This window comes from Dermochelys coriacea, chromosome 2 (genome assembly GCF_009764565.3).
Source record: "Dermochelys coriacea isolate rDerCor1 chromosome 2, rDerCor1.pri.v4, whole genome shotgun sequence".
NCBI lineage: Eukaryota > Metazoa > Chordata > Testudines > Dermochelyidae > Dermochelys > Dermochelys coriacea.
The window spans coordinates 181,400,732-181,425,327 of record NC_050069.1 but is presented as its reverse complement, the minus strand read 5'-3'; the positions used below and the strand labels follow the sequence as shown (position 1 = coordinate 181,425,327).

General features: G+C 41.7%; 1 long non-coding RNA gene across 1 annotated transcript; it reads right to left on the bottom strand.

Moving 5' to 3' along the window:
• Positions 1–9,166: 9,166 nt before the first annotated feature.
• LOC122458899 lies at positions 9,167–17,316 on the bottom strand. The gene is made up of 3 exons (XR_006279215.1): positions 17,201–17,316; positions 10,701–10,855; positions 9,167–10,034 (listed from the first exon to the last, which is right to left on the bottom strand). It is a non-coding gene; the product is annotated as an uncharacterized LOC122458899 (long non-coding RNA).
• Positions 17,317–24,596: the final 7,280 nt, after the last annotated feature.

The window sequence follows — 24,596 nt, the reverse complement described above, 5'->3', positions numbered from 1 at the left end:
CAGAGGAGACTTTTGATTTTAGTAGTCAAATCTCTGAAGATTGTCTTTTCCGAGCAGTTTAAGCCTCTCACAGCACCTAGTGCTGACCAGACTGCACATAAGCCAGCCCTACAGAGTGACCTAGCATGTGCCAACCCGGACCTACAAGGGTGAAGCTGGACTTTCCCTGGAACTGTTTCAGAGTAGCAGCCATGTTAGTCTGTATTCGCAAAAAGAAAAGGAGGACTTGTGGCACCTTAGAGACTAACAAATTTATTTGAGCATAAGTTTTCGTGAGCTACAGCTCACTTCATCGGATGCATTTGATGGAAAAAACAGAGGGGAGATTGATATACTCACACAATCTCCCCTCTGTTTTTTCCACCAAATGCATCAGATGAAGTGAGCTGTAGCTCATGAAAGCTTATGCTCAAATAAATTTGTTAGTCTCTAAGGTGCCACAAGTACTCCTTTTCTTTTTTCCCTGGAACTGTTGGTCTGGGCCGGGGGGGGGGGGCGAAGGGGGGCCAGGCACCAGTACTGAGAGCAGGAAGCCTATTTCTTCTGTGTTCTCAGTTACCCCCCGGCTGGTATGGATGAATGAAGAAGGCCCAGTTCGAATGCAGAGGGGACAAAAGCCAGACCTGGGGGAGCACAAAGGAGTCTGGTGAGACTGGGACTGGAGAGGGACTGAGAGTAAGGGAAGGAGATTGGGATTCTTTCAGCAAGGATACTGTAACTGGGAGCTAGGGGAGGCTGGGACTGGTTCAGTAAAGCGACTGAAATTTAGAGCTGAAGTGGAGAGAGCAGAGGGTGACTTATTAGGTGGGTAGGCTGGGCTGGGAGCCGGGGAGTGGGGATTGGAGCTAGTTGGGCAAGGAGACTGGAACTAGGAGTTGGGGAAGGGGAAGCTGGAACTGTTTGAAGAAGAAGTCTGGGAGCTGGTGAAGGAAACTGTGGGGTGGGGTGGGATGGGGTGGATGGAGAACCTGGGAGCCAGTTGGCTGAGAAGTGAGACTATGGAGATTGGATGAAGAGGTATGGAGGCTCGCACTGGCTGGACAAAGACACTGGGACTAAAACAGTAGAGGAGAGTGAGGCTGGAGGAGGGGACAGATCTGACAAAGTGCTGGAGTATAGAGGGGAGAACTAGGGCTGGCTGGGCAAACAGACTGGGACAAGGAGGCAGGGAGGGGATGTGGCAAACTGAATTTGGATAAGGAGCTTCTGGAGGGAGAATGGGAGCCAGCAGGCAGGGGAAGAGACCGACTGGATGAGGGACTGGGAGGGAAGAACTGGGACTGGAACTCAGACAGAGAGCCTGGAAGGGAAAACTACCACTGGGGAGTGGTGATTGGGACTGAGTAGGTAAAGAGAATAAGATTGGGACAAGGAGCCAGCAGGGAGGAAGATACAGGATTGGGCCAGTGACTGGTTGAAGGGATGGGGCAGGAGGGTCAAGTTTGGACGGAACAGGCAGAAGAGTCTGAGGGGGAGTTTTGTCTAGTGGGCACAGAGCATGGAATGAAACCCAAGGTTCCTGAGTCTGACCATTCCTCTGCTGTCAACAATCAGCTGTGGAACCCACTGGCAAAGGGTATGTCTCATCACCCTCAAGTGCCAGTCCACATACAGGACAGCAACCTACTATTGCTCTCTGTTAATTCCTTAGCTCAAGTGTCAGAGGTCTGTATGATAGATATAAAAGTTCTAAGACTGCTGATGAACTATGGGAGCGTCAATACGATGCCACAGGATGGAACTTCCGTTTTTTCAGTTTGCTCTGCTAGAAACCTAGGAAATTACACATACAAAAAACACTGAAAGAACAATATTAAGGTTGCAAAAAGTCAAGCACTCATAAGTTAGGAAGTGCCAGAATTAAGGGAATCTGTACAATCTTAATTCAGCCCCCTTTGTGCATATGCATTATGATACAGTCTTTAATTATAAAACACTTTTTTCCCCAGGACCCCTGCCTAATTCAGTGCACTGGATGCACGTACTTTGGGGATGAATAAGGGCTGTGTAATATAGGATGCTGTTGTCTGTAGGATCCCTGCTTCATTTGTTGCAGAAGTTGGAAAGTGTGGTGAATGAGGCAGGGGACTGCAAAAAGAGAAGGGAGGGTTTCATGGTTCAGTCAGTTGAATGCTGCCCTGGAGAACTGAATTCTTTTTCTGCCTCTGTTACAGACCACCTAATGTAACTCTAGGCAAGTCACTTTGACCTCACTTTTCACAGGTGCGTTCCTCATTTTCTGTTTACCCAATCTGAGACCCAGAAATCTGATATACAGAAGTATGGTGTACTCAAAATTGCAACTGAAGTCAATGGGAGCTGTGCTTTGAACATAGCGTTATATAGTGCACTCTAAATACTCTGAAAAAAATCCAGAGTCTAGGCATGTAACATTGAGCACCCAAAATTATTGGAAACTTTTACTTTAATCTCACTCTGCCTCAGCACTCCATCTCTAAAATGGGGATAATTGCCCTGCCTCACCTCACAGGGGTGGTGTGAAGATAATTTAATGTTTGTGAAGCACACAAATGCTACAGAGATGAGCACCACAGAAAAGCCCACTACAAAATTAGTAATCCTGTATGCAGAGCAGTAATTGAATATTGTGCAGTAAATAAGGCATGGGGCTATATGTTGAACAATTAGCATAAAACAAAATATTGAATAGTTGCTTATTAAGTGAAGTCCATTCTTCCTATGCACTTGGTCCTATAGAAAAAAAATGGTATGTGATCATAAAGCACATACACAAGGGGGCCAAATTAAGGTTCATGGGCAGTCTTAAGTCTAGCATTTCCTCACTTTGGAGTGCTTGACTTTGCAACCTTATTTTAACTTATTGTTTGATTAATTATTATTTATATCAATATTGTGCTATTACCAGGGGGTAATCCATACAATCAGGTGTGTAAAAAAGGTGGAAAATGGCTGATATCATCCATTTTTTAAATTAACAGATGGCGAATTCCACTAATGATTGAACCTGGCAATATTCTAAACAAAAAGTGCTTTCAACCATGCTTGTAGCTGCTTCCATTGCTTCATAGTGACTCAGACATTCTAGGTTTCTGAGTGACAATCCTGGAATCTTATTATACAGATAGAGGCTCCAACTGAGATCCTGACTCCTTTATGCTAGGCTCTGTACAAATAAGTCCTAAGAGACAGTCCCTGTCCCATAGGGATTACAATCTAAGTAGATAAAAAATAGGCCCCAAGAAGTGAAATGACTTGAATGCTTTACATCAAAATCACTCAATACAAACGCGATACCTTTCTACAAGATGTGTTCTTATTCAAGCAGCAGTAACAGGCTTTATGCAAGAATTACTGAATGAAATTGTAGGGTGTGTAAGGTCAGGCTAGACAGGACCTAGAATTTCAGGCTAGTCTCTTCTGGCCTGGAAAAAAAAAGTTTATGACTTTCCCAAGGTCATATAGCAAGTTAGTGGCAGAACCAAGAATACAGTCCAAGTAAACCAGTGCCCTCTTCACTGGATCATGCCAACTGAGTTGTACCACACTAAAGCCCTTCACTGCTTGAGACTAATGCATTTGAATCTCTCAAACTACTAAAAGAAATACATATATTCTAAAAGATGCACTGGAAGTGTGATACAGTCTATATTTATCCAGATTTATTTTGGCATCTGTGGCTAGCACATTTTGAAAGGAAGCAAAATGGATTTTCTAAACACAAATGAGGTGATTACTCTTAGCCTGAACCTATGAGGCCACCTTGAAGTGAACATGAGTTTGGTACACAGAGGGCTGAATTTGAGAACATTAAAGCTGTGAAAAAGGGAGGGTAGAGGAGGGTCTAAATTCCAGACAAATATTTTAAGAATCCAATCTTTTTAATGAAGATTTTGTATACCACACATTCCAGTCAGGAGACAATCCGGTACTTAAGTTTTTAATCCACAATACTGTGTGTTTTCATTAATAAAATAATCACACTTGGTAGTCGAATTGCTTTTATCTTTTCAAGGAGCTGTAATAGTAATTCATTAATCCTCATGGTGAAGGTAAACAAATATTATCCCTCCTTTGCAAAAGGAGGACACTGAGGCAGAGTTTTAATGTTTTATCCAGACCCACACAGAAGTCAGTTGTAAAACCAGGATTAGAACTCAGGATTTTCTGGCTGTCTGGCCTAAGTCATCTGACCGTATTACTCAGCTCAATAGGTTTGTCTCTGGTCTTTTAGAATTACTATACCCCCAATAAAACCACCTGAAACATTACAACAGCTTGGTACAATTATATGTGAATGGGTTTTGATTCCTTTCATGTCATATCCTGAGGTCAAGTGAGGGAGCGATTTAAATGAATCCAGGTTATAGGTGTGAGGGATTTGGGGCCAGGTTAACGGGGTCTATGTAAAACTCCCCCCCCCCGCTAGAACTCTTTGGGTTGGGCCTCCATACCAGTCTCATTCTGAGGCTAAAGCAATTTTATTTCTTTCAATTCAAACGTAAGTTTTACTTATCTTATTCTCAGTAACACAGGCAGCAGTGCAGTGAGTAATTTTACATTGTGAAGCTCGTTGATCTGCACAGCATGGAAAGAACTTTATAACACACTATCATTTACTTAGGAACGGTTTTCTTTCAATCTATCTTGTGTGTGATCAACAGTAATAGAAGTCCTGCAGGTCTATATAAGCCACTGAAGACACGGGCAAACCCATTGCTCCACTAGAGTTTGCCCAGGCCTCACTGATTGAAAAAAACAAAAAACAAAACAAAAAAAAAACACTCAGCAAACAAGCGTGTTGATGCACACAAATATCTAGAGCCCAGTTCATTCCTATTTAGCTAGGTCAGTACTGTAAGGCTAATAGGAATTAAACACAATAAAAACTTATTTCTGTCACAAGAGTCAGGAACAAGGACAGTACACGTTAAATAAGAAGATGCTACTTTTGCGTAATCACTTTTCAGAGTTGAATGGCACTTTAAGATACCTACAGCCATCAGAGTAGCTCTAATCCATAAGTAAGACTAACTTAATTTTCAGGGCGAAAAAGGATATACCATGTCCATCATCATATTAATTGCCAGTGTCAAAACTGCCATGCTCCCACAGTAGTTCTCAGGAATACAGCATCCAAAATGCCAACTTGAAAGGGCACAGGTAAGAGGCAGAGTTCAGGGTCTGGGCAAGCTATTGGGGTGCCAAAAATTAGGGCCTGATCCTAAGAGGTACTGAGCACCCACAAGTTATGGGTGCTTGAATGAGAATTGTGGATTCTCATTGCCTCTCGAGATCAGGCCCTAGAGATGGGATACATTTGTTAGGAAGGCCGCATGTTGTAGATAGGCCACTGTCCTATCCTGGCACTGAGGAGACCTGGGCTCTATTCCTAGCTCACCCATTGACCTTATGATGTGTGATCTTGGTCAAATCACTTCACCTCTATTTCTCATCACACTCTTTGTCTGTGTTGTCTGCTTAAACTGTAAGCTCTTTGGGGCAGGGACTGCTTCTCACCATGTGTTTGTATAGTGCCTCACACTATGTGCAATCTGCTCTTGCTTAGGGCATGTTGGTGCTATTGCAATAATACATTGTGCCTATCCCTCTTTTACCAGTATGTTTTCTAGGGTAAATCTGGGTAGCTGGTACTTCATTACTCATATCTGTTTGAATGAAGTGATAGGGAGCCTATTTTAATTAAAATTAATAAAAAATGTTTCACAGAGGGCCACAGATTTGGTTGGGGGAGAAGAAAGTCTAGGAGTCTCAGACAGACGAACTTGTAGATCATTTTGTAAGGCCTAGTGATAAACCTTTATTTTCAATTGCAAATCATTCGCTATCAGGAGATGGCTCCACTCTACACAGGCAGCTTTCTACTGGGACGCAAATAGAAATGGGCATAAAGATGCTTATTGGTAAATAAATCAAGCCAAAGGAATTGGAAAAGGGAAACAGCATAAGTCTCTCTCTGTCTGGATCTCTAAGATTTATGGGAGAGAGATTTGCTGCTACTTTAAACCACATTGTTGTTTCTCGGGGTATGAATGGATGATTTTTTTGCATACATTTTGCAGGGTTGACTTAAGTAAGTCTTGACAACTCTCTTTCCCTGGAGACTAGACTAAAAGTATTGTTTAGAAATCTAATATATGGTTTATTTACTCAATTTGTGCTGAGCACTACAGTTCTTTCAGGCTAGCTTCAGCAGCCCATTACTCTATTAATGCTCCATTACTGAAATTAGTGCTGTAATTGGAAGTGGGGAGGACGATGGGGAAGGGGACACTTTTTAAAGGAGCCGGTCCAGTTTAATCCTATCACAGATTAAAGCATTGGAAAAACTAATGTCTCCCACACTTTTTTTTTAATAAAGAGAGAAACACGATTCTATAATAAAAATTCAAGAGCATGAAATGAACAACTGATAGGTCGCAACGCCAAGCCAATCAGTGTACATTTAAATTAGGAGGACACATTAGTAACATAAAGATGACAAGTGTCTAACATGGGGAGGAATACAAAGAGAACTGTCATCTCAAGCAGCAAGTGAACAGCCTGTGTTGCTAAACAGATTAAGGCCTTTGCCACCTACCTCTGGGACACACACACAATTTCAGCCAGAGGTCCAATGTGAAATCAGCTGGACAGTCTCATGTGCCTTCTAAACAGCCAGCAGCTTGCTCTGAATGTTGAGTCTCTGGCAGGAGCCATTCATCTGGTCTCTTCTCACAGGGCTCAGACAAGTTTTAAAGCCCAAGCACTTGGGACATTTACAAGTAGTGCTCCCTGAATTTCATCCAGTCAAGACTGAGGGAACAAAGGGGAAAGAGAATTGGGAATTTAGAGGCAAATGACCTTCTGATCAAAACACTGCACAAGGATTTAGGACATTTAGGTTAGTTTCCTGGCTCTCCCACATCTTCCCTGTATGACCTTCGGTAAGTCACAATTTCTTTGTGCCCCTCAGTTCCCCATCTGTAAAAAGGGGTTAATAAACATACCACCTCACTGGGATACAGTAAGGCTCATGCGTGTGAGGTGCTCAGGTACTACAGTAATGGAGGCCATATAAAACTACCCAGACAGCACAATCATTTCTTTACATTTTTTTTTACAGCTGTGAGAAACAAACTACAAAGTTTTTGTGCACAGAAATGATAGCTTTTCACTGTTAAAATTATAATTATTTTCACAAAGTACATTTGAGGCAGAAATGTGCAATATCTGAGTTTTTGCTGTTGCAAATCCTGCTTTAATTCACAGAGGATGAGTTTATGTTTGGGATGATAGGATTTTTGAGGGGAAAAAATGCTTTGTAGCTTGATTGAATGTGGAATTGGTTTCTCTCTACTTACTAATCATTCAAGTAGTATAGATAAAACATCTTTGGTCAAAGTTTCCCCTGCCATCCATGCTTGTGCACTGTGCCAACTTGCTACCTCTCTAAGCTCTGCCCCAGAGGGGACTGCATTTCATTGGTGTTGTATATGTGAAGGATGTGGGGCTAATCCGTAATAATTTGAGAATGTTGTTATTGGGGTAGTTAACTTTATGGCTTTATTGGGTTATTGGAATGTTTACTGTATATATATATTAGTTTCATTTAAAAGCAGGGGTGTTGGGAAATTAGTAGGAAGGCAACATAATAGCTTCTTAAGCAACCTCATGGTAAACATGGCAGGGATCCTTGAGAGAGAATGCCTGAGCTTTTAGCTGGGAAGATGCTACTTCCAGTCTCTTGCCAAAGGCTAGGAGCCAAGAGGCTAAAAGACACTAAACAGTTAAAATGCCACAGAGGGGAGGCAGCTGTCAGGAGCTGTTCACAGAGAACAGACTGACAGAGCAAGCTCCTATGGAGGAACTGAAGCACCAAAAGTTGCCTGGCCCACTACCACAGGCTGGACGGGTTTACGGTAAGATGGACATGTGTATAAGACTTTTACTGTGTTAAAACCCTTTCTTCTCTTGGGATATACTTTGTTCCTGCTGTTAAGGTTAAACCATACTTTTGGCCTGAGAAAGCTGTCTGGCTACCTGTATTAATGAGTGGTCGACACGCTCCCAAAAGGGAAGAACTCCATGTGTCAAAACCAGTCACGTCTGCTGAGTAACCACAGTTGGTACACAGATGGCTGTAGCCCAGCACCTTGCTCGGAGAGTGGGAAAATCAGTGATCCCATCCCAGCAGAGGTGAAGGCATGAGACCTAAGAGCTCACGGGGTTCACTTAGAGAGAGAGAGAGACACACAGACACACACACAGGTGGAGCTGTCCTGGTAACCCAGACAGCATACATGGGCATAAAATTTTCAAGTATGACCAGCAATTTTGGGTGCCCAACCTGACACATCTTAAATGGGCCTAATTTTCAGAGGGTGAGTGGCTCAGCACATTCTGTAAGCCAGGCAACAACATGTGAGGCAAAAATCACTAGTCACTTTTGAAAATTTAGCCCTTACTCTATTCTGTGAAGCACTCAGTAAGATACTTTTGTTGCTATTGTCTTTGTCATTTGGTAAACTGGCCAATGGGGAATAGGATCACATTTCAAATGAAAAAGTTTCATATTTAAAACAACCCCAAAAAAACCAAAACAAAACAAAAAGAAGGGTGGTTCTTGCTTTGTGGAAGTATATGGTAACATACAGAAGCAAAGTGAATCACTTCTCTTGGGTATATCAGTAGTTTGGTGTTAGAAATGACCCTGAGCCACAAAATCGGGCTCCCAGTTAAAACTTCCACAGAGTTCAATGGTGTTCTGCACCGAGCATTTGGTACAGGCCCATCTCTACAGGCGGGGCTGATTGCGTTGGATCCTAATGTAGGTGTGCAGCTGGTGGCAGAGGGGCAATAAGCCTTCCACACTCCTTGCACAGGGCCTGGCATAACAGGAACACAGGCCCTACTCTCTAAGCTACCCCAGAAAGCATAGGGAATAGGCAGGGCCATAGATCCTCCTCCCTGCAAACTGATGTGCGACTTGACTGCCTGTGTGCCAGGAAGCTGCTGGGGCCATTGTGCCTCCTGAGTCACGGTCTCTCCCCATAGCTCCCTCTTGAGTGGCACGTTTCCTATGCTCCCACCACAGTCAAACACCTACCTGGCACAAGCTGCCCCTCAGTGTATTCTTCTTCTTCTGTTTGTTGCGTTCTCTACCTACGCCTGTTTAAAACAAAACGTAGTGCCTGACCCTGCCCTGAGAAACACACAGGAGACCCCTGGCTCATCTGGAAGTGAACAGGGCTCTACATGGACACCAAGGTAGGCCTATTTGGAGTCAGTTGCAGGACTGGGGCCTTCCTATGTGTAATCAGTTTTTCTCCACTGCTGTAGTATCCCTTATGTGCCAGTATTTCTCCATTAGAGGAAGTTGGGGGGGAGGGGAAGTCTTGTTTCCAGACATTGGCCACAAATGTTCAGTCTAATCAGAAGAAACCGCACCTTGCTTCATCATGTAACTTACTGAAAAGTTAGCTCTCTCTTCCCATCATTCAAACCTCCATTTTACAAAAGCCCTTTTGTTCCATTAGGTCAAGAATGAAACAGTTAATGCATCCAAACACCATTAATGCTGTCCTGTAGTGATACCTGAGAGTAGGAAGAGAGATGAAAAACTCCTAAAAGCTTTAAAAATCAGTTTAATCTAGACCAACTGCTAAGATGGTTTCATAATAATCATCTGCTTATTGCACAGTGTCCCCCACAGGGCAGAGTTAAGGTTATATAGGTACCTAAACTATGTGTTTCCATATCTTAACATGGTTGGATTTTTACTCTGAAGGTTCTCGATTTTTAATGCTTGGTTTTGGGTTAATTTCAACATCCCTGTAATGTTTTTACCCTTAAGTTCCTGCTATGTATTGAACTGTAACTCCATCTTAATGTATGCTGGAATATCTTTTATCATCCATCTTTGAGAACAACACAGTACAGACCATCACATCATGAGGCTGCTGACAGATGCTGCCATGCAGTTCTTTTCTGCCTGCTTCAGCACCAACTGAAGTGGAAGGCCTGTCTCATTTCCTCTGACGTTGGAGTGGCTTCTGCAAGGGAATAGGAAGGAGCATAGTACTTACTGCCACATGAAGAAAAGAGAGATGCATCACAGAGGAAGTGCTCAGTGACATCAAAAATTGAAATCAAAGGGAAATATGAAGACTGACTGCTGCAACAGTCTTACAGTTCTAAGGTTCTAGTGTCACTGATCAGCTACAAAGTCTAAGCCATTGTGAATGAGAATAATAGTGGGGAAGAGAGACTTCTTTGGTGGCAGAAATAGAAAACGGTGATGGCATGATGAGACAGAATATTTGCTAGATTAAAACCCACTTTCCAGAACTCCAACCTCAGACTATGTTGAAAAGAGAAAAGACTGGCAGAGTCTTTAGGTGCCCCCACAAGAATTAAATCCTAATTAGCACACTATCAGATATGTAGAACATGTTTTATGTGGCAGATTCAAAGACTCTCCTATATTGATCTGTGAAGATAATCATTGTCCTACTGCTAGTGACAGAGTGAGGACACAAGTGGGCAGTCTTTGAATTTATTACTACTTTTTTCAATCAATAGGTCACACTCCTGGAAGAGCATTACACAGTGCAAGTCTCTGATAACTCATCACAGACTTCATAGTCTGAGTTCTGTTTCCAGGACTCAGACCTATCATCACATAGGACAGTTCATTCTTCTAAGCCACAACTGCTTACCAAGGTGCTTTTGCTCCTGGGGACAGGGCCAGCACTGCTTTGCATAATATGTTCCTTGTCAAACTCAAACAGCACCACCACAAACCAGCAACATACAGCTTAACATCATGTTGTGGGACTACGGTAGCTGGAAGCAGCAGACTGCTTGATGGGTTCTGCAATTTTGATTTAAACAAAACAAAAGTGAGTGGCTGTAATTTCACAGATGTGAGCAATTCATTAACTGGAAAAAGATGTGATAGTTCTAATGGGAACTGACTTGAGGGCTGTTTGGTGCAAATGACCATTTGCAGCTGCCTCTCTCACTAGGTCAGTGCAAGGCAATATATAGTCAGATGGAAAATCAAACTGCGTATTAATTTGATAGTCTGTGATAGCATGGCAGCATTGCTAGGCAATATTTCTAGTCAGTGCCATGTGCACAGGTGGTCTGCCACCTCTACATTTTATAGTACGTGATAACAGGAGGATCACACACATTCTATTAAATCATCCATGCTACTGTAGCTTATGTCAGCCTGTTAAAGGGCCAGAAACAAAATAGCTGCAAGTGACCAAGCTGAGCAACCTCGTACCGTAATATCTAGAATGGAAAGGTGGGTGTGCGGAGATAAAAGAGCTCTGCTCAGCTTTAATTGGCCCCCAAATCAAATTGAATACCTCCTGCAGCATTCAGCACTTTTCCAAGCCAGTCTATCTTCTCAGAAGGCACTTCAGTACCAGAAAAATCTAGCCCACTATAACTGTGCACACTGGGACACTGCCAGAAACAGAGGCAAAGGCTATGAGTATTGCTGGACCAGAAGAACATTTCCTGATTTCAAATGTCACTGAATGGCAGTAGGTAGGCAGAAGAGCTATACCATGCATTCACAGTCTGAGGCTCCTAGGGAGGGAGTCTGAGGGGAGAGGAAAGAAGATGATTCCTAGGATGGCCAATATTCTCGGAGATGTGTGTGTACCTCAGAGAGGTTCACTTTCTCACTAGAATTAAAATCAGGTGAGTTTTGCCAGGTTTAAGGGTTCAAAGGGTAACCATCTCTACAGCCCTACTTGGGATCTAAAGACTAGGTGTGAAAATCTGGTTTCCATTGAAGTCAGTGGTAGTTTTGTCATTCAGTGGGGCCAGGATTTCACCCTGACTATTTATTGTTCATTTGGTACACAGTAGCATTCTGGTTGTCAGTTCAGTTGTTGGGCCATCTCACTGTATGGCAGTGTGCCACTTGGCCAATAAAACATTTCAACCCCAGACATCACGTATGCATGATTACAAAAATGATTCATACTCAGTGATACCAATGGCCTTTGGATCAGGTTCTAAATGAACCTGAGAACTCAAACTATTTAGCAATACATTAACAGTGCGAGAAAGAGGAGTACCCTCAGGTGGAAATTACTATAGATTTAAGAAAAAAGAAAAGGAGTACTTGTGGCACCTTGGAGACTAACAAAAAATTTGTTAGTCTCTAAGGTGCCACAAGTACTCCTTTTCTTTTTGAAGATACAGACTAACACAGCTGTTACTCTGAAACCTGTAGATTTAAGCTGCTTCAATACTCAAAGTGTATACACCATTCCCACCCCTTAGAATTAACCAATTATCTAATTTTGCTTTGAGTGAAATTCATCCTCATGCAGGGGTGAGCACAAGACCTATGCACCAATTAAGTCCTAATTAACTCCTCAATATAGGGTTTAAGTGGGACTTAAAATGTAGTGAGGCCTCATACGGACTATCTTCACAGGAGTGAATTTTCAAATGTGAATGTTGTGATTTCTAAGCATTTGAGGGTGTTTGCCAATTCAATAAGGCAAAATATTTCACCACTTTCACCTCAGCAAAAACTCTCTAACAGAGAAAAGTGGCAAAAGCAAACCACCATTTTTCAAAATTTGCTCCAATAGCACATTTAGCATCCTCACAGCAATACAGAAGTATGGGCGGGGGGAGGGGGGGGGGGAGAAAGACTCTGTTCTTGTGGAAAACACGAAACGGTTGAAGGGAGAAAAAACTAAAACCCAAACAAACCACAAAACGTTTTACTTTTCACCAGACAGGCAGAAAAAGAGAAACCAGTGCCAATATTGATCAATTATTTTAATAGATCTTTATAGTTCCTATGTACGGATGTGGCATCCCATGGTAAACATCCTCTGGAACATGCATAGAGTCAGAGGACCGCAAAGGGGTAAAAAGGTTCAGGGTGGGGGAGGGAGGGCAGGGGGAGTTGGGCTCGGTCATTTTAATTTAGAACATTATTGAGTGACGCAAAGTAACTGCCTTAAGGGGAGAGTCCTTAGAGAAAATGGTAAATCTTTATATTACATGACATTAATTACAATTTTACTGCTAGCTAACTCTATTACAGCTTTTGTATAGTTACGGAATACAGTACTTATATGGTGCCCTCTTCAATCAAGAAATGTCCTGGTGAAGGCCCAGGGGCCAAAACATGGGTTTTATTGCACTCTCTGTCACAGTTCATAAACAATACTTAATGGATTCGCTTATAAGTACATCTCTATTATTTGTACAAGATTAGAGAAATGGGGAGCACTAGGATTGCCACTAACTTATTTTTTTAAATGCAAAAATCTTTCAGTCTGGTTTTTGGTGTATATGTTAATGAGAAACTAATAGGCTTTGCTTGACCGAGACACCCTGACTGCATCTGCACTAGGGAAGTGAACCACTGGTAACTGAACAGATGAGATCACACCAATGATGTAGTGTGTTCAGACTAGGCATGCTGCTTGTAATTGCCTTACAATTATACTCATACTATTCTATGCTGTTGTGGCTGCATTACTTTTTGGGTACCTGCCCCACAGTTCCTGCTACTCCTCTCCATTAGAAGTTGCCTCTGAAGTGGCAAAGGGTCTTCTGGCAGCCCATGGGAATTGTGGAAGATATAAAAAAAAATTCATAATTCAGTGGGCAAGTTATCATAAATCCCTAGACACTTGTGTTTTTACCCTAGGCTGTTTTGCCAAATGAAATCCAGGATGAATGTTCAGCTCTTGCTCCATCTGTGGGGATTGAGACACCAAGATCAGCAGATAGAGTTATGCTGCAACCACCATGCACCTGCAGCTCTGGGTTAGCTGGATCCATGCAGTATTGAGGACAAATGTTCACCAGGTTGAGTGCTTCTACTGGGGGACCAGACCATGACCACAGACTGATGGGAATTAGCGGTCATCAAGAAGTGAAATGAAAAACAGTGGCTGCATAACTCCAGAATGAGTAAGGAGATATTTCTGTATCTCTCTGGACAGCTAGTCTCACAATTGCCAAGCCAGCCAGCCAGCATGAGTGTGCCACCTCCTATGGAAACGATAGAGTCACTTGGCCTGTCACAGTACCAATCATCTGGGCATCAGTATTGGATCAAGAAGTCCATGAGGAGGTCTGATGTCACGAAGACTTGCATGGTAATACAACACTGTTGTAAAAGCATATGATCAAGGTGGCCAATGTGCCAGAGACTGCTGAAGGATTTAAACAACTCTTAAACATGCAGGAGCTACCGATGGAACCTGTGAGCCCATTCTGTGCTGCCACTACCCACAAACAGCCCAGAAGTAAAACGATGTGGAGGGGTATTACTCAGGGGAGATACAGTACCCAGTGGATTATCATGGGAGATTGCTGGAACTGTGTGTTATGCTGCATGCTAAATTAAACCCTGAAGTCATGGATGTAACCATCACCCTTCACTCAGGATAAGTGGAACACACACACACACACCCACGCTTACTTTATGGAACAGATAGCTGAAACAGAAGCCACAGCCCAAAACACAGGCCAGCCATTCAGGGCCAGTCAGAAACTGAGCTGTGTGGATGAAGGCTTTTGCTTGTGTGTATGTGCAAGTGTGTGCTTGCACAGACACACACAAAGGCAAAAGCACCACAGAAGGAGACAGAAGGCACTGGACACAGCCAGAGAAGCACTAGTACCTTAACCCTGAGAAAAATCTAAGAATTTTCTGCTAAGTGCTGTCTGGAAAGGGGCTTGGAACTGTGAGCTAAGGAATGGTCTCCTACTGTGCTCAGAGGAGCAGAACTTTGTATATTCTTTCTATATGCAGAAGACTGCTTCAGAGAAATATTTGACTCCATCATCAATTTATCCCCCTAACAGAAACAACCTGCAAGACCCCTAATTTTGGTTAACTGCTTGGGTCTTAAGCAATAAAATATACATTGAGTGACCAGGGATGGTGCATGATGCCGAATTTTTTTTTTTTAATGAAACTTCTGAAACAAATTCCCAGGACTCTATCCCCATCAAGCAATAGTAACATCAAGGGTGTCCTAACCTCACTGTGAATGAGTACCCATTGTTACCATGGCTAATGAAACCATTCAACAATTTCACAAATCTGAGAATTAAATAGAGAATTTAACTCTATACACAGGTGCAGGATGACAGAGGAGCATGCTTTTGGAAGACTGAGCAAGTTGGAGTTTTGTCTGGAGCTGCCAATGTCAATGACTAACATAGCAATGAATTTTAATATTTACCTGCAACACTTTGCTTATGTAAAATAAAGGATGACATCTTCTGTAAAAAGTGGAACAAGGAGGCTGCAGGAAATGCAGCACCCTATGCTCAGACATACAGAAAAGCTGTTATGATTGTTGCTCTTAATTACATTATTACAACGTGCTGTGCACACTGCCAGAACAATGGTAATGAACTGAGGCTAAAGCAGAGAAATAAAGATTATATTTTGTTTTTATTTGTGGTAATTTATGGCTACACTGGTGGTGGATTTTTCCCATTAACAACATTTGTTAATTGTTGAGTTACCTTGATTTTTTTAAGATGAAAGAAATTCTAGAGGAATGAGCTGATATTTCATTGACAGGGCAGTCATCGCCAGAAGTTGCTGCTATGAAGTACCAGTATGTGTTTGCATATGCAATTACTGGGACTGCATGCACAAATAAGAGCAGATGTACATGCAAGTGAAGTCTGTAATAGCTGTGTAATTTTGAATTTGAAATGCTAGGTAATTTTTATTAAGTTTTCACAGGTACCTAATTCTGGGAATCAGGCTCTTAAATGCAATTATTAGATCAACATGTAAGCAAGTATTTGGGGAAACCCACATACACAATTAAAAGCAAAGAAATTGCAGTGGGAACTTTGGATGTAAGAGGACCGTATCAGCCAAATTCATGAAAAATCCAACTGGCTGATTTCTTTTTTTGAAACACCAGCTTTTTCTCTCTCAAAACTAAATAGCAGAGCAATCACAGGTAACCCAAAGATGCACGAGTAGAAGCCAAACCACTTCATTAGGACCAGGTGTTACAGACTGCACTGAAGGATAGAAGAGAAAATAAAGGAAAGGTATAATGACACCTGCTACAATGAAATAACTTGTAATCTTGAATAGTCATGTTGGGGGTATGTTAATCAGAGATAGCCTGAAAGAGACAAAATGTGATTGGACCATTAAACTTGGGAAACTGAACTAAACCCCCGAGTCAAACACCCTGAATGTTGTGTGCATTTCTAATAGAAATATCCTATGAGTGAAACTCGTATAGAAAACCTGCAAAGTTTCTGGAAACTACAACTCCATTGATGGCTACATAAATGACAAGCATTGAGGACAATTCTTCCCAACTGAGAAAATTACCAACAGACTCATCATCTACCTAGAAATGGCCAATCTGTGATACATATATGGGGGACTACCCCATTGCAACATAATCCTCTGACAGCAGAGTCTTCATAGCCTAGGTAGATCTAAAGAGTACCTTCCCCTAGGTAGCCTCTAAGGACCAAGTCCAAAAAATTGGTGCTAGAATCCTGCTAACAGTATCATGGCCTCTGAATTAACATATACTGCATTGGGATAGGTTGCCACATTCTCCCCAAGACTATCTGAATTTCATAGTAATGTTGCTATCCAATTCAAAAATCCATTTGACTGACTGAATAGACAAGGAGCAAAATGTGCTGGGGTGGGGGGAGAAAGGTTAATTTATGTGTGTTTGAGGTTAGATTCCTGACCTAAAAGCTCCTAGAGAGAAGCTAAACCCCTTCACAGCAACTCCAAATCTTACAAATGTTTCCATGCTTGTTCACTTCCATGCCTTCCTTTCCTCTTTAACTAGGCAAGAGCAGGAGATTGCTTACAAGGCTAGACTTGACAGATTTTTAGCACATTTGAACACCACTCCAGTTCTGTTACATGTAGCAGCTTCATCGTGTGAAAGGAAGAGCATTTGGGACAAGCAGAAAGCCTCTACAACTGAAACAGAGGATGACAATGGAAATATACCTGAGTTTGTGCAGTTAAAACAGAAGTCACACTTGTTAAAAAAAATTTTCCCTATGCTTCCTCATAACATCCTTAACAAGGTTACCAAGAATCTATTTTGTCACTTTCAGGCACTTTAAAAGAGCTGTGGGAGTAGAAGGGTGAGAGGAAAAAAAATAAATAAAGGAGGGGGAGAGCGGGAGTTATGCTCACAGCTTTTCACAGTCGAAAACAGAACCCACTGCTGGTAATGTGAGAGCACTAGATCAGGCGCCAAATGGATAAGACTGTAGACAGTGGGGCCAAAGCACTGATACTTGCCAGCACCTGCAGATAGGAGACAAATAATTGGCACATGTTAAAAAAAAAAAAAGCGCTGGGGTTGGGGCGGGGGGGAGAAGAAGAGTTGTTAGATGTTCGTATTTTCTAACAGTCTCTGGCAGGAGCTCCTGCATGGAATTTAATCAGCAAGAGTTGTTTAAAGTGAGCTTTGAACACAAGCCCTGTGCTGCTCGTAATGAACTTCATATCATCTGCAACTCCTGTTTGCTGACGACATTCAATTTGTTAATTCTGCAGCTGGTGATAGGGGTCAGATATGAAAGTGACGATTGTTTTTTGACGTTCCAACCCCTGCTCACATCTTTCTAATTAATCCTTTTAGGAGCCCAAGAGAAGTGAGGGTGGGGGAGGGAGAGAAGAAACAGGAAGAGAGATGGATTTTCTAATGCTTCCCTCTACTTCCTGTCCCACTGTGTGACATTTTGGGTAGAAGGAAAATGAAGGGCATGGCTTCCACTCAGACACAAAATGATTAGCTGTCTTGGGTTGTTACAGTAAAGTTCAAGAGAGATAAAACACATTTTTTTTAAAAAGCAAAACTTATTTTTAAGCCCGACAAATGTGTTGTATTAACTATTCTCAGGTGGGGGGTGGGTGGGAATGGGTTCATGGGAATTCTTACTCTAGATAAAATGCAAGTCACACACATCAGTGACTTGCCTCAGTGCCACCTCAGAAACAAGAGTTCAGTGCAGGTGCATGCCCATTATAAAGACAGACTAGAGCTTTAGTACAGGTTGTTAGCAGAGCTGGGCAGAACAGATTCAGTCAGATGATACAGCGTGAGCTCAGACAAACGGAGGCCTTGGCACAAAGCAAAACAGATGGAAACACCAGTTCAGCCAGGCTCAGTCAGGTCTCTGAGTCAGGCATGCAGGGCCACACAAAGTAACAGAGGACAGGTCTGACATTAGGTTAAAGGAAGAAGCACAGAAAGAGAAGCACATGCTAGGAGCAGCACAACAGCAAAAAAAAAAAAAAAAAAGGATGAGATTCTTCCCTCCCCCTCTTTTTTAGTTTTTTGGTCTTGAGGCAACTATGACAAACACATGGAAGGACAGAGCAGGACACAGAAAAAGAGGCCACATATGGAAATAAATGGCACTGGCAGCCAAAGTTCAGTGAGCACAGAAGACAGCCAGTGAGAGTCACACCCACAATACCACTCAGAGCAAAGGGCTGATTAAACTGGATGCCAAGCTTAGCGAGGTCAGGGATGCACCCTGGCACTAAGTCTTAATGGAGAGCCCTTGCAAGTCTGAAGAGTGAGGAGGATGAAGGGGGGCAGGGGGAATCTCAAGCAAGCAAGAGAAGCAGGGTTTGCAAAATGCAGGGTGGGGAGTGAAGCAGCTTGGAGAAGAGAAAGAAGTCAGCCACAAACAGGAAACTCTACATCTCAACTGGGGCCTGATTTTCAGGCGGCTGGTGCTGAGTACTTTCTGAAGATCAGTCCCCTTTAAAGTGTTCATAGTTGGACACCCAAAAAAAAAATCACTCATCACTTTTGACAATTTAGGTTAAGACCAATACAGGGACCAAAAATCAAAGTGATGCCCGAGGAAACGGCAAATTTGAAAAGGGATGCCATAAGCTGGTGATAGAGGGAGGCTGAGGGAACCATGACATTCTTGGTTACAGGAGAATTCTTTAACTTCTTATATTTGTTTGTAGAACCTCTTTGTATCATTTCTTATAATGCCGGTATAAGGATGAATTAATGAAAAAAAATGAAACATTAAGAACCCTGAAGACAGAGGGTAGGTAGAGCAAACAGCTCCACAACAACAACAAAAGATCCACAACTGAATTAAATGGTGAGCGATGAATAAAATGATGACAAACAACAATAATGTGGTCTGCAGAGGCACTGTCAATGGCCAAAAGTATCTTTCAATTCCCATGTTACAGCCCTTTGTTCTGTCAGCAGATGTTAACAGAGAGGATTTCTCCTGAAGGATCTTACAAATGCAGGACGAGCCAAATCAAAGGGAAACATTCTGGATTGAAATACAAGACACATCAAAGCAGACTCAAGTCAACCTTTGTGGGTCAAATTTTCAAAAGATAAGTGCCTAAATTGTACCCTCAGAATATGCAATTGCATATGCCTGTAATGAACCCATAGATGCCTCATTCCCCCTATTGCACACACAATCAGGAACATAGGATCTGCCAAACTAGAATGGCCTGATTATCAACCAAGACCAGATAGTGGCCTATGTCCAAGTTCCCACTATCACCAAATGCACTTGATCAGATCTGAACTGCTATACATTAGACTGGTGAAGAAGAGTGGCATTTCTTTCTGATCCTTGCAGAAATCAGAGGATACCACAAAACATCAGATTTGATTATCCCTTTTTTAAACCCATCTCTCTCTGAATTTCTAGTATGCTATATTGGTCATACTCTTATTCAATATCCTTGCAGATACTCCTCCAGGCACACAAATGTGGCTTTTGCTCAGGCAAATTTTATGGGCTCAGCTTAGCTGTCTGTAACTGAAAATTTGGCCCTGCATGTCTGTGCAAGCTGTGGTGCATATTGTAGGAAGTGTTTAGTGGCAACCCACCCTGAGTAGCCAGAAATACAAAAGTATTTAGTGAACAATGTTATACCGTACTTGCCAATGTTGACATACAGCTTGAAAATATCTTCAGGTGTTTTATTTTATGTATTCCCAAATCCCACATGTACCTTAGAGAGACAAGGTGGGTGAGGTAGTATCTTTTATTGGACCAATTTCTGTTGGTGATAGAGAGAAGCTTTTGAGCTACACAGAGCTCTTCTTCAGGTCTAGGAAAGGTACTTTGAGCATCACAGCTAAATACAAAATCAACACCCCCCCCCGTAGTCATAGGAGAATGTGGGGATAATGGATTATTGTAATAAGCCATAAATATAGTGTCTTTATTAAGACCATGGTTTTTTAGTGTCTAGCAAAGTTATGAATTTAAGCTCCCAGGCTTGTCTTTTGAAAGTGTTGTGCAGATTTCCTTTGAGGATGAAGACTGATAGGTCAGATATAGAAAAGTGAAAAGTGTTCACCCGGAGGTAATAGAGTATGTGTCATCTTAATTCCTACGTAAATTCATCTGAGAACGTACAGATTATATGAATGAAACCAGACAGTCGTTATTGGGGCATTCAGTGCACTGGATGAGGTACACCACATGTTGTGATAGGCATATGTAGACCCATGGATCTTGAAAGGCGTGTTGGGGGGCGGAGTCATCTTGATCATCATAGCAGTGGAGGTATGTCTGCAGGTTTTGCAGGGTTCTTCTGGCAGGGTCTGGTGCCACTTTGAGTTGGTGTGTCCTAGTCTGTGGGGAGCTTGCTTCTGATGATAAGCTTGGAGAAGTTGGGGGTGGGGGGTTGTTTGAAAACCAGAGGAGGGGGTTCAGTAAAGATTTCTTTCAGAATGGGGTCCCCATCAAGCATGGGTTGTATTGTTTGATGATAAAACATTTTATATGACAAGATTGTATTATTCCAGTGCCAGCAGTCTCCTTTGAGTTAACATTTTCTGTATCGAACAGGTAGAACACACAAGCCAACATTGCAGGAGTTACCAGCTCCAATATTGACAAATATATCCATTTTCTTCCTCACCCACTGTAGAATTACAACAGTGTAGGCCTTATGCCCCCACACACATGCATGAAAGTTAGGCCCTTCTGGTCCATCTTTCATAACATGGCAATTTGTTCACTATACTTTTGCCATTACCATTTTGGAAAATTATTCCTAGGAATTCCAATGAAACATATATAAAACAGACATATGAAGTACCATTCTATGGTTTCTTAATATTCCCAGCTTCTTCAGATGAGCACAGGTCTTTTAATCAAGCCAGTGATTCGTTATGGGGAAATCATTTTCTCAGTGTCACCTTGGTGATATCATTAATTACATTAGCAGTTGCCTAGTAGACATTTTCTGCTACAGAAGATCTTGAGACTTTAATGAATGAGAAAATAAATTACAGAAAAAAGAAAAAGCAACAATTTTTCTGAGACTTCTAAAAATACAGCTAAAAGGAATATTTTCAATTATAAAAATATTTAGGTAATCAACATATTCTTTTATCTTATGCCAAGACTTCAATTCTTCTTCCAGAGCTGTCTGTGAAAGTTTAAAAAAGAAGGTAAATATGCAGGAATGGTGTCCTGGAAACAGTATTTAAGAAATCTGAAACTGGACCAGTTAGAAGTAACCTTCTCAACAACCCGCTGAGGGCTTTATGGAGTTGTCACTGGTGGTCCAAAGAGAAACTAAGAGTAAAGAAAAGAAATGAAACTGAGCAAAGGAAAATTTAGGCTATTTATCAGAACAAATTCCCTACCAGTGAGACATATTAGACTGAAATAAACTTCTAAAGAATTGAAAGCAGTTGAAGCCCCAACACGTAAGTCATTTCAGAGTAGACTTGATAGCAGTCCGTATGGGAATCTGTGTGTTTCTTTTGAAATCTGTAAGGTCCTTAGATACTGAACTATGGTGATGCGTGGGGTGTTAAAAGAGAGAGATTAGTGTGGTCTAGTCAGTGGATAACAGTATGGTCAACCTCTAATGGTCAAAAATCATTAACCAGGGCCCTAAAAATCATGAGGCTGGCTTAACAAAAAATAATTTTTAGAGACTATGTTTTAGGTTCTTTTTATTTGCCTACTTGTTTCTGGGCCTTAAGGACACTAGACATTTTTTTTTAAAAAAACAAGCTGAGAGTCTCGTGGAATCACATGACTCCATGAGCTGGGGCTTTAAAAAACAAACAAACAAACAACAACTAATATTTTTAGGCTTGCAATAAAAAAAAATAAATCACAACACATTGACAATACTAAGGTAGACCAGTGGTCTGGAGACCTGGGTTCTATTCCTGGCCTGTGGCTGACCTATTCTACGTCCTCGGAGAAGTCACTTTATCTCTGTTTCCCCTCCCAAATTCTACCTGTCTTGACCAGAATTTCCATCCCATGGAAGATTACACATTTCCAAACTTATTATTTTATTCAGAATTGGAACAAAAAGTCAAATGCAAAAGTCTTCTGTGGAATAGAAATGTTCAAAAAAATACCAGGTTGATAAGCCAGCTTCACAGCCAGCTGGCTGGCCAGACAGCAGGGAAGCCAGGCAGGCAGTTGCCCTGGAGCCAACTGGCAGAAAATATGGCACATTTTGATTCAGTCAAAAACTTTTGATTCCATCAGAAAATTTTCAACCAGTTATAGTCTTGTCTATTGAGATTGTAAATTATTTTGGGCAGGGACTGTGTCTTACGTACATCTTTGCAGGGCACCTAAAACACTGGGACTCCCATCGCGGTTGTGATTTGTAGGTGCTACAGTAATACAAATCATTATTAATAGATTAGATTTCAGCAGCTGAAAATCTGCTGTTACAATTAGACCACTTTCATTTAGGGACCTATCTATGGACTAAGAAGCCTAACTTTAGGCATATGGTTTCAAAAAAATCTTGGTCTTGGCTTTTATTCCATTAGAGGCTGTAAATACCTGGCATTTCCAGCCCAATGCATCCAAACATCTCACAAATTTAACTTACTCAATGGCTAAAATGTGATCTGCATTGCCTCGCTGTGATTGGTCATGCAAGTCATATGCTGTTGACTCTGTTCCCTGTTTGGATAAGCATCATTCTTATAATCGGGTTCTTTATGCAAATGCTTGTAACAAGTGATTTTTTTAAAATGGTATCTATCCAGCCCTAAGAAACATTTTATTTTGGCTGTAGCATCAATGGCAGGTGGCAAATCACACTGAATTAAACAGCTCAGTCCCACATTGCCCACCATCTAGGAAGATATGCTATGTCTTTGTATGCTGATGGCCTGCAGTATCTAACAAATGTGATAGGTCCCATAGTTACAGAACTCCACTGGGGGCAGGGGAAGAAAAAAGAACACCCATCTTAGAGAAAGGTTTTTCCCCCACGTCAGCTCAGATCTACACAGTTTAGGCACTTATGATTTAGTGGACAGAACACAGCTTGGGAGGAGACAGCCACTTTTCTGCAGCAATTCATCACAGGACCTAGATTCATATTGAGGCATCTGAATAAAAGTGGCCTGATTTACAAATATTAGGTCTCATTTATGTACCTAAGTTGAGAGATTTCATTTTGAAACAATGGCTTTAGCTTTGAGTTAGCCACCTGCAAAATGATTAGGGTGACCAGATGTCCCAATTTTATAGGGACAGTCCCGATTTTGGGGGCTTTTTCTTATATAGCCCACCCCGTCCCGATTTTTCACACTTGCCCTCTGGTCAACCTAATAATGATGCTTTACTTTGAGATCTATGAATAAAAAGCTCTCTATTAGGGCACAGTAGTAGATTTTCTGGCTGGCAGATGACGAGGCAATGAAAACTATTTTAAAAGAAAAAAATATTTTTGTTAAATATCATGAAAGCAAGTGTGGGGATGTTTTTCCTTCTCTTTTTGGTGCAAGGAAAGGTTTGACTTCCCCCTACTAACTGAAAAGGATTGAACTACCCCCTGGCACCCGTAGGCTCATCTCTCCTGCTGATAAGTGCCAATGCATTTTGCATTAGCACTTCACATGAGGAAATCCTGATTCCCAGCACCAATGGGGTTACGGGAGTGTGAAAAACTTCCAGAATATGTCTTCTCACAACCTTCCAAATAACTTACCACCAAATGTATATTGGGTCATGTCACATAGCGTATCGTCTGGGATACCATTCAGTAGCCATCAGAGGAACAAGTTGCTATTATAGATCATTTACATACATGATCGCTGAAATTACTAATGAAAATGACAATGAGTAATTTTTTTTTAAACTAGGATTTTCCCATTCCAAACAAGCTGGACCCAAAGTCCACAAATAATCTATTCCTTCAGCTTTCCGTAGAACAAAGAAGCTCAGTTGTTGGTAGGGGGGAAAAAAGAAAGAAACTATTCCACCACATTTTCTCATCCTCTGAATTTTACTTTGGATTTTTCATAGTGGGGGCAGTGAGGGGCAAGGGGACGGGGCTGAAAGTGAAGGATCGAATTGGCCAAAAGCTTTTCCTTCAAGAAGAAAGTGTTTGTGTGTCAAAGAAGGTCAAATCTAGGGCTACTTGAGGTGAGAGGGGTCAGAGGTTGGAGAACAAGGCTAAAAACAAAAGTATGTTTTTCTTTACTGAGCAAACAGAGAGAAATAAAACAAAACTGAAAATAAAGTATAAAAACAGAAAATGCATAAATTAGCCTGAGGAAGTCTAATTAGGAGGC